The sequence below is a fragment of the Lucilia cuprina genome, chromosome 2 (assembly GCF_022045245.1).
Source record: "Lucilia cuprina isolate Lc7/37 chromosome 2, ASM2204524v1, whole genome shotgun sequence".
NCBI classification, from domain to species: Eukaryota; Metazoa; Arthropoda; class Insecta; order Diptera; family Calliphoridae; genus Lucilia; species Lucilia cuprina.
The window spans coordinates 65,662,134-65,672,965 of NC_060950.1; positions in this window are offsets into that span (position 1 = coordinate 65,662,134).

A 10,832-nucleotide genomic window follows, 5' to 3' on the forward strand; every position below is an offset into this window, starting at 1 on the left:
AGTTCTGTTCTAGTTCTGTTCTAGTTCTGTTCTAGTTCAGTTCTAGTTCAGTTCTAGTTCAGTTCTAGTTCAGTTCTAGTTCAGTTCTAGTTCTGTTCTAGTTCTGTTATAGTTCTGTTCTAGTTCTGTTCTAGTTCTGTTCTGGTTCTGTTATAGTTCTGTTCTAGTTCTGTTCTAGTTCTGTTCTAGTTCTGTTATAGTTCTGTTCTAGTTCTGTTCTAGTTCTGTTCTAGTTCTGTTCTAGTTCTGTTCTAGTTCTGTTCTAGTTCTCTTCTAGTTCTGTTCTAGTTCTGTTCTTGTTGCTGTACGGTACATACATATAAATAAAGTAATTTCAAATCATCTATATGTTTGTTGTTATTAAAAATTTTAAGGAAAATTGTAGCAGACGAAGTCCTATTAAACACATTTTAGTTAAGTAAAAATTTCTAGGTCTTCCATTGAATTATATTCCTTATAATATTTTGTTGTTTTCTATATTTTCTCTTAGAATTTCTTATTATTTAAATAAATTCCTCCTGGTGTGTAATAAATTTTTTGATTTTCCTTTTAAAACAAATATTACAAGACGGCTGTCATAGTTACATAAAAATATAATCGAATGTGTGTGTGTGTTTTTTTTTTGCTCTTTTATAGGAAAATGGATTTTCCTTAATAAGTCTAAGATGAAAATAATAATAAGAAAGAAAATAAGCATAAGGTTTCATTTAGTTAAGGGAAAGAAATTGGAAATCAATAGACTAGTAAATGAAGTGTGTCAATACAAAAGACTAGATATGCGAAGCTCTAAGGCTGTGTTGTGTTGTAAATAATGTTTTCAAATACACATATGTGTGTGTGTGTATGTTGTGAAGTTATAGTAATTGCAGATTTTTCCTTGAAGAACAAAAATCCTATAAAATATACTCATTTTCATGATGAAAGTACATACATTTACCTGCTTTCAGTGTTATCTTCAAAAATCAGCTTTAACAGTCTAATAATGCCATACAAAAAGAATGATAATAATAATATTTGAAATGTTCATTTGAGTAGAAACTGAAATATGATTGAATGATTATTGATTTGTTAAGATGCTATTGTTAAGCTTAACATTAAGATAAAATATAATTAGTTTATATTTGATTCAATTACAAATAATCAGTAATAAGCAGCTTAACAGTAAATCATACTTACATATACAGGATCAAGAGGTTAAGGCAAATTATTTAACAAATTCAATAGACAGTTGTTGCTGTAACATATAACCGGTTAAAATTTTTAATTCATTTAACAGAAATTTTACATAAAAACCCATTTGTTTTAATTTTTAATATTTTTCTTTAAAACCACTGAAATTGTATCTTTTGCAAACAAACAAATGAAAGAAAAAAACGTTAATTAATTTTTACACACTTTATACAGTGTGTCAGTTTACATTATATTTATATTCATTATTATTTAAACAAATTAAAATAATAATAAAAAAAAAACATTATTATCAACCATAACCAACCAAACACCTATTTAACACACTCACACACTTATAATTGCACATAAATGTATAACAGCACTTTCATCCATTATAAACTATTGTATTGTATTACATTATACAAAATTTCCATAAAATATTTATAACAAATATTTAAAATAAAATGTAAAAATATACGAATAATTGTAATATAAAACTTATAATTCAATACAAACTTACATACATACATACATATGTATATGTGTTACATTTGGAAAAATTGTATTTATTTACAAAATATTTCATTACATTCATGATGTAAACAGTTTTCATCTCATTTTTTTGTTCTCATGCAAACATTTATCATTAAATTTGTATTTAATTAAATTGAGAGTAAATAAAGTTTGTTGTTATATTCGTTTTACAATAAAAAAATTTCATACAACAGACGCTGTGAAATACATTGCATTTTTAAAAATTATAATTAGTTACTGTAGGCGTATGATTAATATTTATTTTATTAAAATTAAATATTTATAAAAATTTAATATATAAACAAATAAAAATTAATTAACACAAAATCGATTTTTTACAAACAGTATTCAATTATATTTATATATTTCAGTTCTAGTTCAATTCTAGTTCTAGTTTAGATCTAGTTCAGTTCTAGTTGAGTTCTAGTTTAGTTCTAGTTCTGTTCTAGTTCTATTCTAGTTCTGTTCTAGTTCTGTTCTAGTTCTGTTCTAGTTCTGTTCTAGTTCTGTTCTAGTTCTGTTCTAGTTCTGTTCTAGTTCTGTTCTAGTTCTGTTCTAGTTCTGTTCTAGTTCTGTTCTAGTTCTGTTCTAGTTCTGTTCTAGTTCTGTTTCTAGTTCTGTTCTAGTTCTGTTCTAGTTCTGTTCTAGTTCTGTTCTAGTTCTGTTCTAGTTCTGTTCTAGTTCTGTTCTAGTTCTGTTCTAGTTCTGTTCTAGTTCTGTTCTAGTTCTGTTCTAGTTCTGTTCTAGTTCTGTTCTAGTTCTGTTCTAGTTCTGTTCTAGTTCTGTTCTAGTTCTGTTCTAGTTCTGTTCTAGTTCTGTTCTAGTTCTGTTCTAGTTCTGTTCTAGTTCTGTTCTAGTTCTGTACTAGTTCTGTTCTAGTTCTGTTCTAGTTCTGTTCTAGTTCTGTTCTAGTTCTGTTCTAGTTCTGTTCTAGTTCTGTTCTAGTTCTGTTCTAGTTCTGTTCTAGTTCTGTTCTAGTTCTGTTCTAGTTCTGTTCTAGTTCTGTTCTAGTTATGTTCTAGTCTGTTCTAGTTCTGTTCTAGTTCTGTTCTAGTTCTGTTCTAGTTCTGTTCTAGTTCTGTTCTAGTTCTGTTCTAGTTCTGTTCTAGTTCTGTTCTAGTTCTGTTCTAGTTCTGTTCTAGTTCTGTTCTAGTTCTGTTCTAGTTCTGTTCTAGTTCTGGTTCTAGTTCTGTTCTAGTTCTGTTCTAGTTCTGTTCTAGTTCTGTTCTAGTTCTGTTCTAGTTCTGTTCTAGTTCTGTTCTAGTTCTGTTCTAGTTCTGTTCTAGTTCTGTTCTAGTTTTGTTCTAGTTCTGTTCTAGTTCTGTTCTAGTTCTGTTCTAGTTCTGTTCTAGTTCTGTTCTAGTTCTGTTCTAGTTCTGTTCTAGTTCTGTTCTAGTTCTGTTCTAGTTCTGTTCTAGTTCTGTTCTAGTTCTGTTCTAGTTCTGTTCTAGTTCTGTTCTAGTTCTGTTCTAGTTCTGTTCTAGTTCTGTTCTAGTTCTGTTCTAGTTCTGTTCTAGTTCTGTTCTACTTCTGTTCTAGTTCTGTTCTAGTTCTGTTCTAGTTCTGTTCTAGTTCTGTTCTAGTTCTGTTCTAGTTCTGTTCTAGTTCTGTTCTAGTTCTGTTCTAGTTCTGTTCTAGTTCTGTTCTAGTTCTGTTCTAGTTCTGTTCTAGTTCTGTTCTATTTCTGTTCTAGTTTTGTTCTAGTTATGTTTTTGTTAGTCCCATTTTTTCTTCATTTCAAATGAATTGAGTATATTAATTTTTCATTTAAAGTCTTTTTTTAATTCCTTTCAATTTTATCTCCAGCAAGGATATTTCAATAATTTAAATGAATTTTCAACGAAACGATATGTGTATTTCCCTTACAAAAAAAAAAAAAAAAAAAAAACAAATATGTTCAACGACTTAATGAAAATTGCATAAAAATTTATAGAGGAAAATGAATGTATACAAATAGCATTAATCATTTAAATTAAAAAACCGGTTCTTCTTCATATAAAATAATCTTAATTTTCTGATTTTATATATTTTTCATTTGCAATTATATCTTTTACGAAGAGCACATTAAAATGACGGCAGCTTATCTGTTGGATAAATTTAAATACAGTGAAACAATTTTTTCCCTGAACATATTAAAACGTATATTTCATAAACTTTATCTACAGTTAGCATGTGTCTATGGCCATGAAACACCTGAGCGGTAAAGTAAAAAAAGTGTTGTTGTTGTTATTTATAAATCTGGCAAATGAAATCTGGTAATGAAATCATCATATCTCCAGTGCTATTATGTACAAATAGACGGTATTAATGTGTAAAAAATGGTGCCAGGAAAAAAGTGAAATATATATGAAATTTTTTACCCAGAGTTGGAGTTTATGTATGCAAATATTAATAATGAAGTCAATGTAGTGAGGAAAAATATATACATATATGTAAATAAACTAAAGGGTAGAAAATTAAATGGTTGTTATAATAATAATGAAATTTATATGTTGTGAAAAAAATATATCAAGCTAAAGTAAATAGCAATTTAAAAAAACAGAATTACTACACTGAGGTTAAAGTTTGACATTATTTAACATATATGTAGGAGTTATTGAATATGAAAAAAATGTTGCCTACTTTCAGGAGTAGGCTTTCATAATACATATCAATATTCAGAAAAAAACACATGTCTACGTTTATAAATCGTTGCATTTAATCATTTACATTTTATACTCCCTATTATGTTTATTGTTTAAATAACATATTCCAAAGGAAATCTATAAATTTGCATAAATTCTTATTTTGGCTCAATATGTATGCTTCATATGAAAACACAGGATTGTGCCTGTATCTGTAAACAATCATTTATTTATTTATTTGTTACCAACCACAGAAAATAAATAGACAATCTTATCAAGTTAGACTTGCATATAAACAACTAACAGTAATATAATAATAATTCACTAACAATAGCAACAATACCAAAACCGAACTAACACTAATAATGGTAAATATTAAATTAATAATAATACAACATATATATGGCTGACAGTTGTAAATAATGTTAAAGCCACAATATTGATATTTCACAATTAGAAATATTGCAAAATTTAAATGATAAAATTAAATTCAAAAATTTCAATATAAAATTAAATACATATTTGATAAAATATTTTTTTATTCATATATTTAAAATAATTAATATCAATCATAGCTTTCTATAATATGCTAATTAATAGTTGATACTTATGTATCTGCTTAAGATACATATACGCCCAGGAAAATCTGGAACTAGAACAGAACTAGAACAGAACTAGAACAGAAATAGAACAGAACCAGAACAGAACTAGAACAGAACTAGAACAGAACTAGAACACAACTAGAACAGAACTAGAACAGAACTAGAACAGAACTAGAACAGAACTAGAACAGAACTAGAACAGAACTAGAACAGAACTAGAACAGAACTAGAACAGAACTAGAAACAGAAACTAGAAAAAATAGAACCGAACTAGAACAGAACTAGAACAGAACTAGAACAGAACTAGAACAGAACTAGACAGAACTAGAACAGAACTAGAACAGAACTAGAACAGAACTAGAACAGAACTAGAACAGAACTAGAAACAAAAAGTAGAAACCGAACTAGAACAGAACTAGAACAGAACTAGAAACAGAACTAGAACAGAACTAGAACAGAACTAGAACAGAACTAGAACAGAACTAGAACAGACAAACTAGAACAGAACTAGAACAGAACTAGAACAGAACTAGAACAGAACTAGAACAGAACTAGAACAGAACTAGAACAGAACTAGAACAGAACTAGAACAGAACTAGAACAGAACTAGAACAGAACTAGAACAGAACTAGAACAGAACTAGAACAGAACTAGAACAGAACTAGAACAGAACTAGAACAGAACTAGAACAGAACTAGAACAGAAACTAGAACAGGAACTGAACAGAACTAGAACAGAACTAGAACAGAACTAGAACAGAACTAGAACAGAACTAGAACAGAACTAGAACAGAACTAGAACAGAACTAGAACAGAACTAGACAGAACTAGAACAGAACTAGAACAGAACTAGAAACAGAACTAGAACAGAACTAGAACAGAAACTAGAACAGAACTAGAACAGAACTAGAACAGAACTAGAACAGAACTAGAACAGAACTAGAACAGAACTAGAACAGAACTAGAACAGAACTAGAACAGAACTAGAACAGAACTAGAACAGAACTAGAACAGAACTAGAACAGAACTTGAACAGAACTTGAACAGAACTAGAACAGAACTAGAACAGAACTAGAACAGAACTAGAACACAGACTAGAACAGAACTAGAACAGAAACTAGAAACAGAACTAGAACAGAACTAGAAACAGAACTAGAACAGAAACTAGAACAGAACTAGAACAGAACTAGAACAGAACTAGAACAGAACTAGAACAGAACTAGAACAGAACTAGAACAGAACTACAACAGAACTAGAACAGAACTATAGAACAGAACTAGAACAGAACTAGAACAGAACTAGAACAGAACTAGAACAGAACTAGAACAGAACTAGACAGAACTAGAACAGAACTAGAACAGAACTAGAACAAGAATAGACACGAACTAGAACAGAACTAGAAACAGACTAGAACAGAACTAGAACAGAACTAGAACAGAACTGAACTCAGAACTAGAACAGAACTAGAACAGAACTAGAACAGAACTAGAACAGAACTGAACAGAACTAGAACAGAACTAGAAAACAGAACTAGAAACAGAACTAGAACCAGAACTAGAACAGAACTAGAAACAGAACTAGAACAGAACTAGAACAGAAACTAGAACAGAACTAGAACAGAACTAGAACAGAACTAGAACAGAACTAGAAACTGAACTAGAACAGAACTAGAACAGAACTAGAACAGAACTAGAACAGAACTAGAACAGAACTAGAACAGAACTAGAACAGAACTAGAACAGAACTAGAACAGAACTAGAACAGAACTAGAACAGAACTAGAACAGAACTAGAACAGAACTAGAACAGAACTAGAAAAAAACTAGAACAGAACTAGAACAGAACTAGAACAGAACTAGAACAGAACTATATATATTTTTATAAAAATCATTTTTAAATTTGCCAGCCGTTTGTTATGCGATATTTTATCATTGATCTTACCTTGTTGGTTCTTTTTCAAAATACACAGCCTACTTTTAGGCATCTACCAGCTGCATTTACATAGTATACTTTTAACCATAGTCTTAATGAGTAATTTAAGCTGAAAGTGTAGGTCTATGTCTATCTTTCATTTTAATAACTAAAACTTTCTTTAATGAAGTCACATTTTCTACAGAATTTTAACTGAACAAAAACCAAAATTTCACTAAATAATAGTCATGGTCGTATACGTATGTATGTATAAGTGTGCGGCCAAAATAAATGGCACACTCATAGTTAAAATAGTGCATTTGCTAGGAAAAACCTTGATTGTGTCACTTCATATAGAACAACATAATAAGAGTGGCAAATATTTAAAGCCAGGAGTAGTTTTGCCAACTTGTCTAGGTATAGGTATGTTTAGACATAGACGGAGACAAAAATCCCTGGCTTTAAATATCCTGTATAGCATGGCTATAGAGTTGATAGTTGTTATGCCTGTTGGCTGATATTATTAACTATGTGTGTTTGGAAAATGTCGAAAAACGACACTACTGGTTGGAAAATAAAGTAAGAGATAGGAAAAGGCTTTGGCCAAAAACTGTTATATTGTGTTTATGTTTTTGTTTGTTTTTTTTTCTGTACACACAACACACACGTTGCCTACTTTATGGCGTTGTATAGAAAGTGTGCAAGTTGAGCTATAATAATAGATAAATACCGCTATTTTTAGCTAGTAAACTTTAACGTTGACATACTCTAAACATGGGAAAACGGTGACAGTAGACAGTATGTATGGCTTATAAAGTCATCCAAAAACAAAAAGCAAAAAAAAGTAACCAAACTACATGACTAAATGTTTATCTACAGAACTGCCTGTGTTTTCACTATTTAAAAATGTCTTGTGTATTTTTCTCGTATTAATACTGTTGCAACATCCTGCTGCTGATCCTTAGTGTATGGGTTATAAAATCTTTGCTGCCACTCCAAATTATAGTTGCATGCTTGTCTAGTTTTTAGTTAGTTACTACTACTGGCTTCTCCCTTTTTTATATATTTCACTTTTATGGAGTGATAAAATTTTACAGATTTTTTAAATGTTTTAGAAAAGTGCTGCATACATTTAGGTAGGTACGTTGGTAGGTATCTAAGTATTAACAGTTGATGCTAGTGGATAATAAATAGCAAACTAGTAATTAGCAGATAGATAAAATTTGTTCTATGTTTTCTATAAAATATAAACATATACTTATTTTAGATAGTTTTAATAGTTTACTTAGTCAGACGATGAAAAAGGAACATTAATTTAATGCGAAATGGTTTTATGTAAAGATTATTAAAACTAAGTGCACAATATTTTAAATTAAAACCATAAACAATTTTAGTGCTTTAACAATTTTATTGGTTGTGAAAGAAATACACAGAGAAAAGCATTCAATTAAAAGCTTTTAAAATATTATAATATATTTAAAGGTTTTTTAGTATAAAGGTTTTTACAAAAAAAAATTTGGTGAAAAAGCTTTTAAAAGCTTTTTAGTGAAAAAGCTTTTATAAGCTTTTTAGTGAAAAAGCTTTTATAAGCTTTTTAGTGAAAAAGCTTTTACAAGCTTTTTAGTGAAAAAGCTTTTCCAAGTTTTTTAGTAAAAAAGCTTTTACAAGCTTTTTAGTAAAAAAGCTTTTACAAGCTTTTTAGTGAAAAAGCTTTTACAAGCTTTTTAGTGAAAAAGCTTTAACAAGCTTTTTAGTGAAAAAGCTATTACAAGCTTTTTAGTGAAAAAAATTTTACAAGCTATGTAGTGAAAAAGAGTTTACAAGCTTTTAAAAGACGAAGATTTTAAAAGCTTTTAAGTTTAAACAGCTTTTAAAAGCTTTTTAGCGAACAAGCTTTGGTAATGTTTTTTTTTTTTTTGAAAAAAGTTTTTAGTGAAAAAGCTTTTACAAGCTTTTTTGTGAAAATGCTTTTATAAGCTTTTTAGTGAAAAAGCTTTTATAAGCTTTTTAGTGAAAAAGCTTTTACAAGCTTTTTAGTGAAAAAGCTTTTACAAGCTTTTTAGTGAAAAAGCTTTTACAAGCTTTTTAGTGAAAAAAATTTTACAAGCTATGTAGTGAAAAAGAGTTTACAAGCTTTTAAAAGACAAAGATTTTAAAAGCTTTTAAGTAAAAACAGCTTTTACAAGCTTTTTAGCGGACGAGCTTTAACAATGTTTTTTTGAAAAGTTTGCACAAGCTTTTTAAGTAAAAAAACTTTAACAAGCTTTTTAGTGCAAAAGCTTTTACAAGTTTTTTTTGTGTGAAAAAGCTTTAACAAGCTTTTTAGTAAAAAAACTTTTTCAAGCATTTCAGCGAAAAAGATATTACAAGCTTTTCAGTGAAACATTTTATACAAGCTTTTATAGTGAAAAAGCTTTTAGAAGTTTTTTTTATTGAAAAAGCTTTCAGAAGTTTTTTTTTATTGAAAATGATTTTACAAGTTTATTTAGTGAAAGAGATTTAATAAGCTTTTAAGTGAAAAAAAAAAATAAAAAATTTACAAGCATTTTAGTGAAAAAGCTTTAAAGATTTTAAAAGCTTTTAAGTTAAAACAGCCTTATCAAGCTTTTTAGCGAACAAGCTTTGACAATGTTTTTTTGAAAAGTTTTCACAGGCTTTTTAAGTGAAAAAGCTTTTTAGTGAAAAAGCTTTTACAAGCATTTCAGCGGAAAAAATATAACACGCTTTTCAGTGAAAATTTTTTACAACCTTCTAAAGTGAAAAAGCTTTCAGAAGTTATTTTATTGAAAAAGCTTTTACATGTTATTTTAGTGAAAGAGATATAATAAGCTTTTAGTGAAAAAATCTTTACAAGCTTTTTAGTGAAAAAACTTTTACAAGCTTTTAAGTATCTTTACAACCATTTCTGAAAAAAGCCTTACAGCAGCATTATTAAAACATTTTATTTAAACTTTGTTTTAGTTTTAGTTAGTTAGTTAGTTAGTTAGTTAGTTAGTTAGTTAGTTAGTTAGTTAGTCTTGTAAAGTCCTTTATATAAATGTTACACTGAAGTTATACGGAGCGTATGATTGATATTAAACTACATAAATAATCATTCGCATGCAAACTATTAAAGAAGTTATCAAACTTTTTTAAATATTTTTCATAACATATTTTTTTAAATTGTTGATATTCAACTACTTTTTTGCTTTACTCCATTTATTAACACATTTTTTATAAAATTCCTAAATTAAAATTTTTAGCACATTACAGCTAAATTTATGAGGCTCTATTAGACACTAAAATTGCTAAACATAAAAATGTCATATAAATAAATATTTTTTTTTACTTGGGAACAAGGAGAACAAAAAATAACGATAATTTTCCACTATATTAGTTACGATAACAACCACTAAATAAACCACATAACTTTCACCAAAATTGCAGATATGTACTTTCAACTGGCTGTAAAATGGTAATACCGGTATAGACTAGTACGAGGACATATACATTATTGTTTTTTTTTTATTTTTTTTATTTTAACCTTCATCATTTGACAATAATCATAAAAATAAATATTTTAACTGTTGCAGACACATTTCTTTTTATTTATTTGACAAAATTTACATGAAGCTAAAGCAATTCATTTTATTTTACCAATGGTTTTCCAACAAAAATTTAAAATATTTATATGAAAATTTCCTGTCTTTCACAAATACAAAAAAAAAGAAACATGTTAAATTGTAGCCTTATAAAATACATATTGGTAGTTTTACGTTTAAATAATATTACAAAGAAGAGAAATTTTTGTAAAGTTTTCATGTATAGATATGAATAAATGTTTATATGCAGATATGTGTGTATGTCTGTGTCTGACAACCATATTGACAAAAAATTTGCCCCAAAGGCCCACTTTATCTTGAGTTATAAATATTGTTCTGCGTATGTGTGATAATGAAAATAAAAAAGAATTTTCAAATAATAAACAAAAGGGGTTCGTTCTTTTAAGTTTAC